We start from the raw sequence: 17,754 nt of genomic DNA on the forward strand, positions 1-17,754 counted from the left end.
AATAAGAAGAAATAAGAAATAAATTAAATAAACTTTTTTTGCCTTTTTTGAATAAGAAGAAATAAGAAATGAATTAAATAAACTTTTTTTGCCTTTTTTAAATAAGAAGAAATAAGAAATAAATTAAATAAACTTTTTTTTTGCCTTTTTTAAATAAGAAGAAATAAGAAATGAATTAAATAATCTTTTTTTTTGCCTTTTTTGAATAAGAAGAAATAAGAAATAAATTAAATAAACTTTTTTTGCCTTTTTTGAATAAGAAGAAATAAGAAATAAATTAAATAAACTTTTTTTTTCTTTTTTGAATAAGAAGAAATAAGAAATGAATTAAATAAACTTTTTTTGCCTTTTTTGAATAAGAAGAAATAAGAAATAAATTAAATAAACTTTTTATATATGTGTATAAACTGATTTCAAAGACCAATAAATATTACAATAAAACAATCTAAGTTAAATAATTTAATTAGTATTTTTAATATTAATCAAAAGCAGTTTAATATTTGAAGCTTACCTGTGTGTTGTGGTGCCCATTCTACTAAAAGACTACCATCTTTTTGCTGATAACATTTTACCGGTAATGGAGAACCATTTGGACCTACACATATAATGGATATAAATAAATTCATCAAAATCGATCAAAATACAACAGTATTGAATATTTTCTAACCTGATACTAAAATATCGAAATCTTTTGCTTCTCCGTAACCACCAGTTTCAACAAGAAATGATGCGCTTTCGCCGTACGCTACAGACTTTAATCCAATTCCGTGCGCAATAATCGAATGGCCAGGGTCTCTAATGTCAACGATCTGAGGACAACCTATACATGTTGCGATTTGTACAAAAAAATAAAAAAATTTTAGTAAAATATTTTAAATTCAACATGCATTAATAATGAAAATATAGCCACTTCCCAGCTTACAACCGATCTCTTGTGAATCCTAATACAGTAAAATCTATCTAATGCAATGGTACCACAAGCTAGAATTCTGCTTTAACAGGTTCAGTTTTATAGAATGTTACATTTGGTTAAAGTAGGAAAAGAAAATTTGAAAATAATCTTAAATTGGAGGAGAGGCATTTCTAAATATAATGAGCAAACATTATTTTTATTTTGAAATTTTTAATTTAAAATATATGCTCTGTATCTCAACTTATTAGTGTCCTGCCCCTATACACCATACTTTTCCTGACAAAAGAGTCATGCCAGTCATCTATGAAACTCTGTTCTGGGGAAAATTTTTGAATTGAAGTTACGTGATTCTTGGTCTCTACTGGAAGTTCGTATATAGTTATTTGAGGCATCCCGTCCCTAAGCTTTCCATATATGGTCTAGACCAGTGTTTCCCAAAGTGGGGCCCACGCCCCACAAGGGGGCAATTCGATTGTTAAGGGGGGCAATTTGAAAATGAGTTGTTGACCCTTTTTTTTTTTAGGCATCAGAATTTTTCATCGAGCTATTCGGACTTGATTAGCTAATATTGGAAGATTAATCGCGGGCCACATAAATTCATTAGACAGGCCGTATGTTGGCCATGCCTGGTATAGCCACTGTATATGTTGGGGGGCATGAGAATTTTAGAAAGGCTTAGGTGGGGCATAGCACAAAAAAGGTTGGGAAACACTGGTCTAGACTTTCATCTATCTAACATCGTTCTTGGGATTAAGGAAGGACAGACAGAAAGACAGATGACAGTGAGAATTTATAGGTCTGCACCAAATTTAAGTATTTTTACCTCATATGTTTCAAAGACATGTTAATGTATAGAGGAAAAATGTGTGTAANGCAGAGTGATAATGAAAACGTTAAAACTTGATTGAGGATAAGACGGGGGTGTGCAAAAGTAGGTATTCAGTTAAGAATCTGAGAAATACAGATGTTTGGCATTCATTTTTAATATTTTTATAATGTTTTATTAGTTCGTATTCTTTTTTGTGATTGAATTTGAACATAAAACATAAAATGTTTTATATTAACATAAAAACAAATGTTTTTCTTCGTATATGTTTTTCCATAATAACATATACATACTTTTGCTCTCCATATTAACTGGACTACAATCTTGAAATTGTAAGTATTCATTTGTACTGTGATGGTCTGGCTATTCGACTGTTATTTGCTAATTTCGGGAATGGAATTAGATAGATAAAAACCGAGACCATCCTAAGAGAATCTTAGGGAGCCGAAGTGTCGATTAACTATATACGGTGTCCGGGCTAGACCGAAAGTTGTGTGATTTTTTTTAAATAAAAAAAATGACAAAAGAATTGCCGCTTCGCATTGTAACGATGTAATTGTAATTGTAAACATTGTAATTATTATAAGTTAGTAAAATATTTAAAAATTGAAAATGTAGTGTAAAATTGAAAATGAAAAGATTTCTGTTTTCTTATAATTGAGGAGTGAAGCAATATAAAGGAATTAATACAAAAATTTAAAAAAGAAGCAATGTTTTCGTGTACACTTAACACGAAATATTCTTGACACGCTATTTGAGTTTATTTTTTATGAAAATAAAAAGATACAATTTATAATTTTCTAATACACTCACCTGATTAAAATCCATAAAATCAGTGTCGTTAAAAAACGACACATATCCTCTAAAAAATTCGCCTCGGAAACCTGTGAACGAACATTTCACAATTACTGGTTATATATTTTCGTAATAAACTTATTGTGTTAATAGTACAGTGAACTATAGATAACATTTACAGGCAACAACTTTTAAAACTCTTTTTGCTGTCCGTTAGAATATTTTTTTAAAAAATCGTTTTATATGATTAATTATTACGAAATGGCAAAAGCTTAATTTTGAGAGTAGTAAAATCTTCATTAGGTCCAACCGCTCAAGACATACGAAACACGAACCCCTCTATCTTTCACCCCGTGGACTTTTATTCATTAAAATATAACAGCTTCAATGACTTTAGTACTGTACACAAACCTCTGAAAACTTAGCAATTTTCGAAGAAAGGCACAAGAGTTATTAATTTGCAAACTGAGTGAATCAAATCGCACACTACACGCACACTCTATCTTACAGACATACAGAAAAACACCCAAACTATTTTCTTTTTAGTAGTTTTCGACGTTTCACGATCCCTCCGATTTTATAATTGTAAAAATGTTGGAAAAAGTCGTTTTCCATCTATCATCGAACCTTCCCTCTGTTATATAAGTTATAACAGCGGAAAAGTAAAACTAATCATAAAAATTAAAATTAACGTATCATTATCGATTGAAGGCCATCGGAGATTCATTTAGTAGAGTAATTTTTACAAATAAGCGTCACGAATGGCAGTCTTAAATCTCTTAAGTTATGCCACAAAAATCAGCACTGAAGCATTGTTTTGATTTCAATTAAGCACTTGCCATAAAACAACTGATTTAGTAAAACACGAAATAAGATAATTTAACTTACTTATTCCACTCATTATCTCAAAATTAATTCGCACTCGAAAAACTTGCATCCGACAAGAATCGCTTGTAATAATCAACTCGTTTCAACAATTCTCAAAATTGTATTGTTAAGAGGTATTGTGAATATTAGGGCGCCTCTACCAGGGAAAATAAAAGCTGGAATTTTGGTTGGAATGCCCGTAGCGGGGAGGATAGAAGGTGACGTTTTCGGGTTTTATGGAGGAAGGTCTCTATCAACTCGTACTGTGCTCTTATCTGACTGTATATTTTCGATGTAAACAAACGTTGCTTTGTTTTACGACGTGTCTAGTTTCGTCCGACATCATGTAACGTAGTGTTACAGCAGTTGATATATCAATGGAAAACCACCCGCCACGCGGTTAGATAAACGCTGGACACATTGCGGAAACTATTTTATACTAAAAACTAATTTATTATTTAAAATTATCAACGTGACTACTTTTGCTTAAAGTTCCTCGGTAAAAAATAGAATCTAAAATAGTTTCATAGTTTTTACATCGCCACATGTTGTATTGGGCATGGAAAGTAAATTCATAAAACGAATGCGTGCATGTTTAGTAAATAAGAGTGAATAAACATTTGTGAAAACAGAAAATAGCAATTATTAGCTTTAAGTGGACTACATTCTGTATTCTATTCGAAATGAATTTAAATAAATAAATAAATGGCCACGGCAACACACTGGACACAATCGGCAGGTGATCAAAGAATTAGTGTTAAATTCAGTGGTCGTCTCTCCTCTCCGAGGGACAGTGTCCACGTCTCAAACTAATCTGTGTTTGGATGATGATTTGTTTACGTCTCGAGAGATCATCGCGTCTATGCAACCGTGATTCTTTACTTATTGCAGGAGGTATTCATTGCACTCATATTGCAATCAAGGCATTTTCAGCTGTTAAATATAATGAGGAATCATTTGTAAATATAAAAGGAATTTAATAAACTAAAGCAATCTGAGCAGTATAATTAAAAATCAGTTTATAAACATTTTTTGGATGTTGGGATTCGCTTTATTTAGCAAATGTTTTCCACTTAGTCTAATAAACCATCTTTAGGCAGCAATTTTATTGGAACAACTTAACCGTTTAAATTGTTCCAAAATAAAATACGATAAATGAATAACAATTTTTAATATATTTAGACAAAAAGCAAAAATAACTAAAAATTAATATAAATAACGAGTAACAGTAAAATGTATAATAAGTAACTCAAAAATATACAAAAAGATGCAGTAGAAATGAAGTAATTTTGGTCTTCCCACAAACTAATATTTTAGAATGCACTTTAATGCCGCTGGTAAACCGTTCGCATGTTTCGCTTTAATTCTCATACCTTTCAACGTGCTTGTGTATATTTCAAGTTTTTCAGCGTTCTGTGCTAACGCAGGAGAGTTTACAACAGTGGCGAGCGGTGATATTTGATGAGAGCGATGATGTGTTTCCATAAAAATTATTAAGAGATTTAATCACTGGAAGCGTTATACGAAATTTTGGTGTGTAGCATTCACGAGCTAAACTGCGTGAGATTAGGTGCTCTGTAAGACGCATGCGCGAATGCGTAAAATAAACACAATTCAAATATTTTGCCCGTGAAGCCTGTCCCGTATTTGACAATACGGCGCTTTCATTGGGAACATGCGTATACGAAATTATATTCAAATATACAATAGCAATCTTATCATTGTTTCTCACATGCAAGAAATTTGTAATAAAATAGAATATGTGGTTATAATAAAATACTATATACTAGTAAATACAAAAAAAGCTGCACTACCACGGGTTCCGTGGACGGCGTGCCACTGCTGTAAACACTTAATGATGTTTGACTTTTCTCATTTCATCACCAAGCGCCATTCTGAAAAGTATCGTGCTATAGGATGTTTTTCTTCGTTACGTTCATGTTCTTTGAGTCTAACGTTCAAGTTTCTTGTGGTGACACCAAGTTGGGAATACAGAAAGATAGCATCATCTTTCTGTATTCCCAACTGCATTCTTTTATATCGTATCCTGTACACTCCTGCCATTTCTTTTGTTTCTAGTTTATCCTTATCGTTTCTCATTATTCGATACATAGTTGGGGCTGTTTTCACGATCATATTATACCTTTTATGTTCCGCTATTTACTTCGTGATGTTACTCATACCTCTGGTGACAATGAATTTCATGATTCCACTTTGTTTTAGACTTGTTTAGACCTTCTATCGAGTTAGTTCTGTATCCTAGTGTAGTGGCTATTTGTTTAATTCTGTCCAGCTCCTTCATTCTGTCTATTACATTCCCTCAATATAAAAAACCTTTTATGATGAGTGCCCAGAATGCCGCTACCTGGTATTGAAAAAGGATCGTTCGAATTGGAACGGATGTACTGTACAGTGGGCCGTGTTGCTTAATGTGTACACTTGTGTGTATCCTTAGGTTTTAAAACTCTACGTTTATGTCTAAAATATGCAGTTGTAGCAAGATTTTTTGTTCTACTTTCAATTTTAGCCCATATTTGTTCCTGTTAATTACGCGAATTTAGAGAAAAAATGTAATCGTTTAAATAGACAAGGAAACGTGTTTGACTATTCGACACCTTTTGTTTACATCGCCTTTTTTCTGTCAGTCTATCATTATTTACATGAATTTCAATTTCTCTTCTAAATTTTTTTATGTCTGACTTCGCCACATTTATGGCACTTTACATTTGAACATTCTTTTGCCCTATGATCACTCAACATACAGATTTCACATAACCACTTTACACTAGGATTAATCCACTCGGATTCTGCATCCTCTGATGTGCACGTAATTGGAAATTTCTTTTCTCCTCTGTATAGTAACATTCTTTCTTACGGTCTGTATCTCGCTATTCGGCATAAAAAAACTCTCTTTGTATTTGTACTACTTTTCCTACGACATTTTTTTCTATCTCTTTTCTTGTTATTTCATAGGGTATGTGTAATAACCTATTCTTATTATATCCCTTCTAACTGATTTAATGTATACAGTGTTTTGTTTCCAGCTCCAGTTTCCGTCTAGAATTTTTCATTTCATTTCTTTATTAGATGCCGTAACTATGCATATTCTTTCTGTGATTTTATCCACTTGTACAGTTTCTCCGAAATCATCCAGGATAGCCAACGTGAACATAATGAATTCTGTCCAATCCACATTATCTTGCGCACTAATATGCAAAGCCAATTCACTAATCTCATTTTTCTCCTTCATTTTAATAAACAGGAAAGTGGATATCTCACAAAATAAAAATAATATCTGTGTTCATAGAGATTTGCTGAACAAGCAGAAGTCCTGGGAAACAAAGTCCAAGTTTACGCACCTAAGGGATTAGACACTAGCCAAGACGAATCAGAAACAAGTTCAGTGGAGCAAGCCAAAGACGAAGTCCAGCCGAAGCAGGAACAGCTGGCAAGGAGGAAGCACCAGAAGCAGGAACCAAGGTAGCAGAGGACTACCAAATTGCATCTCCTGTCATGTACTCCTTCATATGTCTAAGGTTGACAGTAGCGCGATTTCAGAAAAGAGACATAGTCTCGTCAATGAGAAAATAAAACTACTATAGATGCTTACTTGAACATACTTTTATAAACACTGTATAGATTTCGTAAATGAGTAAAATAACTGTTTCAATATAAAAAATTAACGCAATAATTTGAGAATATTTGGAACATAACATTAATATTACTTCATTGATTTCGGCATTAATACTGGAGTGTAATTCCGAATGAATTAACAAAATTATTCGTATAAAATGTTACATCAGTGTTTCCCAACGTGGGACCCACGCCCCACAAGGGGGCAATTCGATTGTTAAGGGGGGCAATTTGAAAATGAGTTGTTGACCTTTTTTTTTTAGGCATCAGAATTTTTCATCGAGCTATTCGGACTTGAGTAGCTAATATTGGAAGATTAATCGCGGGCCACATAAATTCATCAGACAGGCCGTATGTTGGCCATGCCTGGTATAGCCACTGTATATGTTAGGGGGCATGAGAATTTTAGAAAGGCTTAGGTGGGGCATAGCACAAAAAAGGTTGGGAAACACTGTGTTATATGCTGCCGAAATCAGTTTTCTTTAATAAAATTACAATGATAAGTGCGTGTTTCGTCATTATTCGTTATCCAACTGAAAACAGTAATTAGGACATAAGCTGTAGAACGAACGTTTATACTGAATTATTTTATATTTTAGAAATGTTGAACATGATCATGACATTTTTAAATCTGTCATGGAGTCATATAAATATACCAATACCTTTAATAAATATTAGAGGCTTTTCCTTTAGACCTGAATTATAAACATACCAACGAGCTCCAAATCGCTTACACATGACCGGTACAGAAAATAAGTCCCGTTACCTCTGCTGTTAAATAATCTCGAATATATATATAGATAAATATATAAATAAAATTTCAGTTAGTTGTATATAATGCATTGTCTCCGTTGAAAACTTATAAATTTCTGAAATAATTTTCTGGTATAAATTTTACAATACAGTAGAGCGTCGTTTATCCGAAAGAATTCCAGTCCGCAAATTTAAATTTTCTCTAGTGCTGTGGCGCTGCAATCTTTGGCTATATCTTAGGCTACTCCGGTATTTTGTTTTTGTTAATGTGTGTGTTTTAGCTGGCAGCACTGGCCCTTTTGTGTGGTATTTATCTGAGGACTGTGTCATGCTGAATCGAACGTTTTTGATACTAGATTAACTTCTGAAGTATAGTTTTTTTTTTGTTTTTATATATTTCGATATATTTATTTTGTTTGTAAAAAATAAAGAAATAATTTTTAACGATACAATAGCCACGATTATTATTTTAAAAAGTTTACATTAGGCTTAACATCGACGAAAATTCAACGCGAAGCGAAACGCAACGGAGAAAAATTTCAACACGGGATAGGTTAATACATTTTTTGTACATAATCGCTTATCCGAAAAATAAGTTATCCGAACAACTCCAGTCCCCAATTGATTCGGATAAACGACGCTCTACTGTATTTTCCAATAAAAATTTGTATAATTTGCTTTAAATAAGTAAACAAAATTAAATTTTATGCAAATGTAATTCCAATTTCACACAGATTTAAATTTTGCATATTGAGATTTATAAATTCTCGGGTAATTATTCCATATGCTTTATCATATTAGCATAATTACTGTGCATTACAACATAATTTGAAATGCGATCACGCACGAAACGTTGTAGAAAATTGCATTTATCAATAGTAAATTTCTGATCAATTGAAAACGGCATGGAAGAGGATTGAAACGTGGTCCAGATTGCATGTAAAAATACCGATTACCTTTCTGATATGGCTGCTAATGTTTAAAATGGCGGAAATAAGGAGACGAAACTATGTTAGAATGATTTTCACAAGTATATGTACTATATCCATAAGCTAATCCTTATGTGTGTCATTATATAAATATGTATTTATATCTTTTTATCCTTTATTGATAAGAAAAACATAAAGGCAAGAAGAGTTCAATTTCTGTAGATAAATATTTATATGGTTTTACACTTAAGTAAACAAAAATAACTTAGTAATAATAAATAGTTTTTCTTTGTAAAGTATTTCTTTTCTTTTTTCACACCCTTATGAGACAACACTAAAGAGCCTTTATGGCAAGCTCGGCGTAGGTAGTCGTAGTTAAACAGGGAGCGGCATAATCGGTATTGCACACGGGCGTTCAAACAGCTAGCGGCGTCCCTGCATCCATACATATACAAATAATTATTTCCAAATTCATTTTCATCTCCAGGTCCCAAGTCCAAAAATGTAAAAATCTTGCTGAGACACACTTTTCCTCTGTTATGTATAACAGCCGAAATTCCAATAATTCGAATTTATTGGAATAAATTTGAATCAGACACGTTCATTTTTACTAACAGAAACGGTTAAGTGACTTGTCAAATAAAATTTCACAGCAGCCAGAAAAGATACGTAACGTAATATTATTTTCCAATTCTACTTGGTTTTTTAAAATAAAATTACATGCTATTGTTTCATTACATCGAACAGAAAACGTACTCGGCAAATTAATAATCAAAATAATCAACACCTAATCCGTTGGCGAGGGAGTTTATTTAAAATACGAACGTTTTCGATCTACTCCATAGATTATCTTCAAGTTGAAAAAAAGAATATGGAATAACCACAAAGAATAGAAAATTAAATTCAAATTTAAAAAATATCGACAACTGAGTAAATAAGTAAGATAATTACAATGTAAAAAATACCAAGTGTAAAAATAAATAACATACAACAATAAATAAGTAATAGTACAAGCCGTTAACAGTTGACAAAAACTATAAATGCTCTCATGACGTGAATTGCGAATCAAGTCGTCATTCATAATCTATTTGTAATTCTTTTAATAGCAAACTTCCATGCTGAGGATAGGCCCTCTGCATCTCTAGCGTTTATACATCTATCATTAAGTTTCCTTCAGTATATTTCCATTTTTTCGGCAGTCTTGGCTAAAGTTGGGGAGTGTATTTGCCTAATGATTTCAACCTCTTCCCATCCAACTACGGAACCTTGGGCTTGAGCCATCTGGGCCAGCACAGTTGCGTTTGATTTTTTCCTAACATCATATTTATGCTCTCTGGCCCTTACCCCGAATTTCCTCGTTGTAACTCCTATATACTCCTTTTTTAATCCTAACTGTTGGTTCTCGTACGGGATCTTATAAACTCCTGCTTTATCCTCTTTCATGAGGCAAATACACTCCTCAACTTTAGCGAAGACTGCCGAAAAAATGGAAATATACAGAACCAAATTTACCGTCAAATTTCAGGTTATTTATCTAGAAAACTTATTTAATACATTTATTTAATTTTCTTTCCAAAACAGTGATAATCATTAGTTTTTTTCATAATTATAAAGACTGTTCAATAACTAAAAATATAAAAATAATCTATTTATCTTAATCAAAATATGTTTTTCTCAAAAAAATTCAATAGATAAAATAAAAAACTTATTAATTTCATATTTTCCTAATGTAATTTGTAACCTAATTAAAAATAAATTACATATTTTTTCAGTTCTCACTACATTACACCTGTTCTTCTAAAACAGGCAGGCTGTAGTTAGTAATTTTAATAATTACTACTTTAAAAATCAAAATGTTTTATTTATATTTAATTTTTACGTCATCATTTAAAACACCAAATTTAAGTTTTCAATTTTGCCATTATGTAGTTGTGTAGAGTTGTTTAAGAACCATTGTTTTAGACAATGAAGTGTTTGCTGATGTAATATGCTCTATTTTAAGAAGCATTAATGACTTTACACCCCAAATGGAAAGTTGCATTCACTTGGGTTTTAATCTTCACGTGATATAATTTATGCATTTCTAAGAGAACAAATAATTCACCTATATGTCTCAGAAATGCACTTCGAGTAATGAATAAAACAACAGCAATATTTTACCATTACAAAAATTTCTAAAGCACTTAATTACGTCAATTTAAAAAGCGTACCAATTCATTGCATTGCTTGCTAATTAAAGTGAAGTATCGTAGATTTAAATCGACTTGCGTAGATTATTAATTAGTGCTGCTATGATTTCAGGCACTTATTAATTCCATAAATTAAAGTTATACACTTCCATTTATGAGAACTAATTAAAAATGCTTAAATTAAGACAAAGCTTATATAAAAGAGTATGAATATAGCAAAGCGCAATTCATAGTTCTTAGGAAACTGAATTATAAACTCAACGGACTTCATCCACTCGGCAATTTTTGTCTGCAATAATTTTTTTTAATAAACAAAAATAACCATTTCTACGTAGAAAAGATTATTATGAATATCTGAATAGAACAAAATGCAAACTTCGTCACCTATTACAACTACATTTGTAACTTTTAAACATGAAATATGTCTGCAATGCTTTCTGTCATCATTTATTTCTATGTCAAAGATTTACGGGTGGAACTTTTTCAATCCATGTTCGTGCGTTACAAGAAACTACAGTTATTTGCACAAACTTCTGAAGAGATTTTACTTATTCTGGATCGAGTGCATACACTGGATACATTTCCTTCTTAGTTTTTGCATGCTGGTGCCTTTACTTTCAAATAAAACGCCGTGCCTTTCATGGTACTCGATTGTTAACAATGATGACTTTGTCAAAGTAGGCGTCACAACTTTTACCTTAGTATTTGCCGTAATATTTAGTATTGTTAAAAGAGTAAAATTAAATACAAAAATAAAAGTAAGAAAATCGAATTACTTCTGCCAAAATCAGCTGTTTTCTATTATTAATTACACACGAATGGCCACAGTGATTCTGACAATAATTATCACATTATGGCTTCAGTTTTTGAATGTATTTTTCTTTTATCACGACTTGAAAAGAAGAGAATTGTTCAAATTCGAAGCACTTTTCTGTAGCATCGAAGTTGGAATATGGATGACATTGATGAGTGGCGGTTTGGTATACCTCTGTTTGTTTCTTTTCTTGCTTGCAGTTAGTTTAACAAAAGCATTTCAGAAAGTATCGGAAGAACTGTACTTACTAAGAAAGAATAATCCAAACTTGGAACTTGAATTGGAAGAAATTATGGCACAACACCATGAAATTTGGACATACACCAATCAACTCAACGGACCTTTCAATTATGTATTGACGATTTTGTATGCTACTTTATTAACAGAAACGTGTCTACTTTATTTTATCTCAATTTTTTCGGAAATGAAATTCGCATTGAAAGTCTTTATTTTTCTAATTTGCGCTGTATTAAGTTTTGTATGTATTTTAGTTGGAATTTTGGCGTCAGTTTTTACCTCAAACGTAAGAAATTTTATTAAAATGAAAATAATTTCATATACGGATTTGATCAAACTTTTTGCTTTGTTTTTCTCTTTTAGATGCAAACATCCTTTCAAGATATAAAAAGATTTGCTGATTGCGATCTCAGTTTAGAACAGAAATTAAAGGTTAAATATTATGAATCTGTTATATTAACAGATAAATTTTCATAATATCTCTGTAATTTCAATATAATAACAGCAATAAATTATTGTACAGATGCTGAATTTTATGAAGAGATTTGGTAAAGTATCTCTATGCTTATCCGTGAATGATTACTTCAACGTTACCAAGAAATTTCCGATTAAGGTATATTTAACTAATTTTATAATATTAATTATGAAAATTTTGTACTGATATATTTAATTTTGAAATATTTCAGATGGGGAGTTCTCTTTACTCCGTATTTTCTGGTCTTCTAAAACTGAGAACAGCTTCGAGACATAATACTCTGTAGTTGATATGTTCAATGTAATTGTTTCAAATAAAGATATATTTCAATATAATAATTAGTAATATTTATTTAATTACATATTTTACATGCGTGTTTACATGTTTAAAAGATTTTCAGACCGTATGAATGCTGGACCTTATTTATGCTTAAGAAAAAATTACTGACAAATTTAGTACAACATATTAGGTTATTCTTACTCTAATATACGTGAATAGTTATTTGTAGGCTGATGTATTATTAATCAGAATCGAGAAATATATACAGTTTAATCAGTTAACAGTATTGCTCATATCCAGGAGGCTGTGTAATAATATTGTCGTAGGACAAGTGCCAATGTCGTCGTTTATCTGCTCGATGATATGAACTCACAAGTATTTCATTGCAGTTATTTAAGCTAACAGTGAGAACAACGAGCTGCAATTTGAAAAAATTGTAGATTTATAAATTTCCACTGTTGCCTGTCTGTCTGTTCCTTAATTTCGAGAACAAAGTTGAATAGATGAAAATCGAAACCATATATGGAAAGATTAGGGAAGAACCTGATTAATTATAGACGAACTTTCGATGAGAACCGAAAGTCNCGATTGTTAACAATGATGACTTTGTCAAAGTAGGCGTCACAACTTTTACCTTAGTATTTGCCGTAATATTTAGTATTGTTAAAAGAGTAAAATTAAATACAAAAATAAAAGTAAAAAAATCGAATTACTTCTGCCAAAATCAGCTGTTTTCTATTATTAATTACACACGAATGGCCACAGTGATTCTGACAATAATTATCACATTATGGCTTCAGTTTTTGAATGTATTTTTCTTTTATCACGACTTGAAAAGAAGAGAATTGTTCAAATTCGAAGCACTTTTCTGTAGCATCGAAGTTGGAGTATGGATGACATTGATGAGTGGCGGTTTGGTATACCTCTGTTTGTTTCTTTTCTTGCTTGCAGTTAGTTTAACAAAAGCATTTCAGAAAGTATCGGAAGAACTGTACTTACTAAGAAAGAATAATCCAAACTTGGAACTTGAATTGGAAGAAATTATGGCACAACACCATGAAATTTGGACATACACCAATCAACTCAACGGACCTTTTAATTATGTATTGACGATTTTGTATGCTACTTTATTAACAGAAACGTGTCTACTTTATTTTATCTCAATTTTTTCGGAAATGAAATTCGCATTGAAAGTCTTTATTTTTCTAATTTGCGCTGTATTAAGTTTTGTATGTATTTTAGTTGGAATTTTGGCGTCAGTTTTTACCTCAAACGTAAGACATTTTATTAAAATGAAAATAATTTCATATACGGATTTGATCAAACTTTTTGCTTTGTTTTTCTCTTTTAGATGCAAACATCCTTTCAAGATATAAAAAGATTTGCTGATTGCGATCTCAGTTTAGAACAGAAATTAAAGGTTAAATATTATGAATCTGTTATATTAACAGATAAATTTTCATAATATCTCTGTAATTTCAATATAATAACAGCAATAAATTATTGTACAGATGCTGAATTTTATGAAGAGATTTGGTAAAGTATCTCTATGCTTATCCGTGAATGATTACTTCAACGTTACCAAGAAATTTCCGATTAAGGTATATTTAACTAATTTTATAATATTAATTATGAAAATTTTGTACTGATATATTTAATTTTGAAATATTTCAGATGGGGAGTTCTCTTTACTCCGTATTTTCTGGTCTTCTAAAACTGAGAACAGCTTCGAGACATAATACTCTGTAGTTGATATGTTCAATGTAATTGTTTCAAATAAAGATATATTTCAATATAATAATTAGTAATATTTATTTAATTACATATTTTACATGCGTGTTTACATGCATAAAAGATTTTCAGACCGTATGAATGCTGGACCTTATTTATGCTTAAAAAAAATTACTGACAAATTTAGTACAACATATTAGGTTATTCTTACTGTAATATACGTGAATAGTTATTTGTAGGCTGATGTATTATTAATCAGAATCGAGAAATATATACAGTTTAATCAGTTAACAGTATTGCTCATATCCAGGAGGCTGTGTAATAATATTGTCGTAGGACAAGTGCCAATGTCGTCGTTTATCTGCTCGATGATATGAACTCACAAGTATTTCATTGCAGTTATTTAAGCTAACAGTGAGAACAACGAGCTGCAATTTGAAAAAATTGTAGATTTATAAATTTCCACTGTTGCCTGTCTGTCTGTTCCTTAATTTCGAGAACAAAGTTGAATAGATGAAAATCGAAACCATATATGGAAAGATTAGGGAAGAACCTGATTAATTATAGACGAACTTTCGATGAGAACCGAAAGTCACCTTATTTCAATTCAAAAACTTTTTGATAAAATTGTTAGATAGACGACCGGTACGACTATTGTTCAAAGAGAAGTATGATATACAGGGGTAAATTTTTAAGTGGAGAGCATATATTTTAAATTAAATAAAGTAAAAATTGCACTTCGAAATTGTGATGATGTCGTAAACAATTGCTCGTTACTTTACGTCTCTATCGCAAATTTCAGTTGTAAGTTTTATAAAACTTATAACTAGAAAGATTATAAACTATTTCTTTGTTTCTGTTGTTTTGTAAGTAAATAATCGATATAAAATACTTGTTTAAAGTTTTGAAGTGTTTTATAGCAACGAGGGTTTTTTTAGATATTAAAATATCGCAAGTAGAAGCAGACTTTCAATGAAGCTATCATTTTCTTACACTATTCACTTAACAGAAAAACCCATTAATAGAATATATTTAAAATATTTATAGAATAAAATTCTATTAAAAATGAAATGCAATAATTCAAGTAATATAAATTATAAAAGAAATATCATATTATTTGTTTAATTAAATTATTGCAAAGATTTATTATCAAATGCAATTAATTTCATTAGATAACCTAATGAAGAAATTGTACTTTAGCTGAGGATTCCAGTGATTGTTTACTGTAATAGCCAATAAATATTCTAAACTTAACGAAAATTGATAATTACTTTGCGTCACAATATTTACTAACAGAATATAATTACCAAGGGGTAAATTTTTTCTGGCACTGTGTACATCGGAATACAGATCTGTAGAAATAAAGCGGTGTTCGTCGGAATAAATCAAATTTACCGATCAAGTTATATGTTTATGTTTCAAAATCTATAGTATAAGAATGCGATTCAAGTGTTTGCCTAGAATTTTGTATAAGTGAATATTGGAAGTGAGGTTTGACTTCACTTGGCTTTACCGAAGAAACCAACGCAACACTTTATTCGACGATGTGCGAAGTTAGGATGTTTTTATATGAGAAAATATTCCTTGTGTAAATGCTACCTCCTAAAGAAAACTCCTAAAATTTTACGCGGCAAACTCGTTGGTGAAGTGTAAACCCACGACAAATTGCAAGTACAGTGCTTTTATTTGCTCGGCCACGGATAAGGAAGTGTAAGCTTCCTTTTTAAACTTGAACAAGATAATTATTAAAATGGATGTTACTTGTTTAATCGAAACAATTTCGCGACTGATTGGAATAGAATTTATCAATTAAAGCAATTCCTATAAAATCAAAACAAATAACAGATTTTACAACTTTTATCGTTGATAGTTATACTTTATTTTAATGTATTTCTTGTGGTTATTGCAAACACTTGAAATTGAAATCGTCTGCAAACAATACTTAAAATTGTTTTCAGTAAAAGGAATGTATATTTTGATGCTAATAATTATAAACACATTTTTCATTTTGTTTCGTGTTTAAATCTTTCAAGCAAAGAAAGTTCCCGAACCCAAATATTTTCATTTGTGTCCAACACGAACACTCAAACACAATATTTAATTTATGCTCTGACAGTGTAATATGTGACACTGTAATAAGTGTGGAACTGTTATACGTCAATTACTTTCTTTATTCCCTTTTTTCAACTTTACCTAATTTTAAAATCATTTTTGTCACGTAAATTCTACATTGTATGTTGTATACCATATTGCATTTTATTGAACGTTTTTCACGTTAACATTATTCTGTTTGCTTTCATAAGAACTTGTTTTGAGAAATTAAACTCTTTGATAATTCAAGTTATTGAAAAAAGGAAAAAAGTGCGTGTTATTGGAAACATCATCCAGAGTAACACCAGTCCTATCAGAAAGCAAGAATTGAAATATGTTTTAGATTAATTTGAATTTTGTCTCATTTAAAACATAGATGGATTAATAACTTTCAGAGTCGTGTGGACAGAGGCAAAAAAAGGCACGTGCACAAAGCGTAAAATATAAAAAATGTTCTAATTAAAACAAATTCATATAAAAACAGTCGCATTAGAGTATAAAAATAATACACAGAAACGTGTACAGTAGACCCCCTATAAAACGGTAGATACGTTCCGTCCTTTATGAATCGATTTCTTACGCGTCCTTGCCAATCACAGCCCGACTCGTATGCACTTTACGGACTACGGCTGTTTGAAAAGTTTTCTTCCATAATATTAATCGATATTAATCCGACTCAACATTTTCAAAATACGTATATTTTTTTGGAAATAATTTGTATAAACTACGCTATAAACAAAAAATTGTAGGATTACTTACCGAGTGTGCACCATTCGACATCGCCGTTGCTCAAGCTTGTTTTCGTCGCGAAACAGCTCAGCAAACCGCGGCCGCGATTTCTGATGTTATTTTTCTGCGAAAACTTCGTTGAACTTTAAAGACATCATTAATTAATTAATATAAATAATTTTAATCGCCGGTGAATAAGGAATGTTTCTTTCAAACGAAATGTATAAAATTACAGTACTGTATTAAACTTACCTTAGACTTACGGTACCTAATTTACATACTGTACAGAGGATAGTCCGCCTATACTCTCCGTAGCGTGGCGCTAGACGGCGTAAAGCATATATATAATGTGGGGTTTAGGCGAGTAACATTCCTAAACCGTTAAGATAATAAAATTTACGAGGGGTTGTGGGGAGGCGAGGAGAACGAGGGAGAGTCAAGTAAGGGGAGAAGTGAGAATGACGACAGTTGGTGACGACACGAAAGTGAAAAA

General features: G+C 31.3%; 2 long non-coding RNA genes across 2 annotated transcripts; both read left to right on the forward strand.

Annotated features, from left to right (window-relative positions):
• Nucleotides 1-12,355: 12,355 nt before the first annotated feature.
• On the forward strand, nt 12,356-12,838 carry LOC111612927. Its single transcript, XR_002754694.1, has 3 exons — nt 12,356-12,388; nt 12,480-12,569; nt 12,643-12,838. It is a non-coding gene; the product is annotated as an uncharacterized LOC111612927 (long non-coding RNA).
• Nucleotides 12,839-14,097: 1,259 nt separating this feature from the next.
• On the forward strand, nt 14,098-14,490 carry LOC111612928. The gene is made up of 3 exons (XR_002754695.1): nt 14,098-14,130; nt 14,222-14,311; nt 14,385-14,490. It is a non-coding gene; the product is annotated as an uncharacterized LOC111612928 (long non-coding RNA).
• The last annotated feature ends 3,264 nt before the right edge of the window (nt 14,491-17,754 follow it).

The sequence above is a fragment of the Centruroides sculpturatus genome, unplaced genomic scaffold (assembly GCF_000671375.1).
Source record: "Centruroides sculpturatus isolate CEXI.00-Female unplaced genomic scaffold, Cexi_2.0 scaffold1844, whole genome shotgun sequence".
NCBI classification, from domain to species: Eukaryota; Metazoa; Arthropoda; class Arachnida; order Scorpiones; family Buthidae; genus Centruroides; species Centruroides sculpturatus.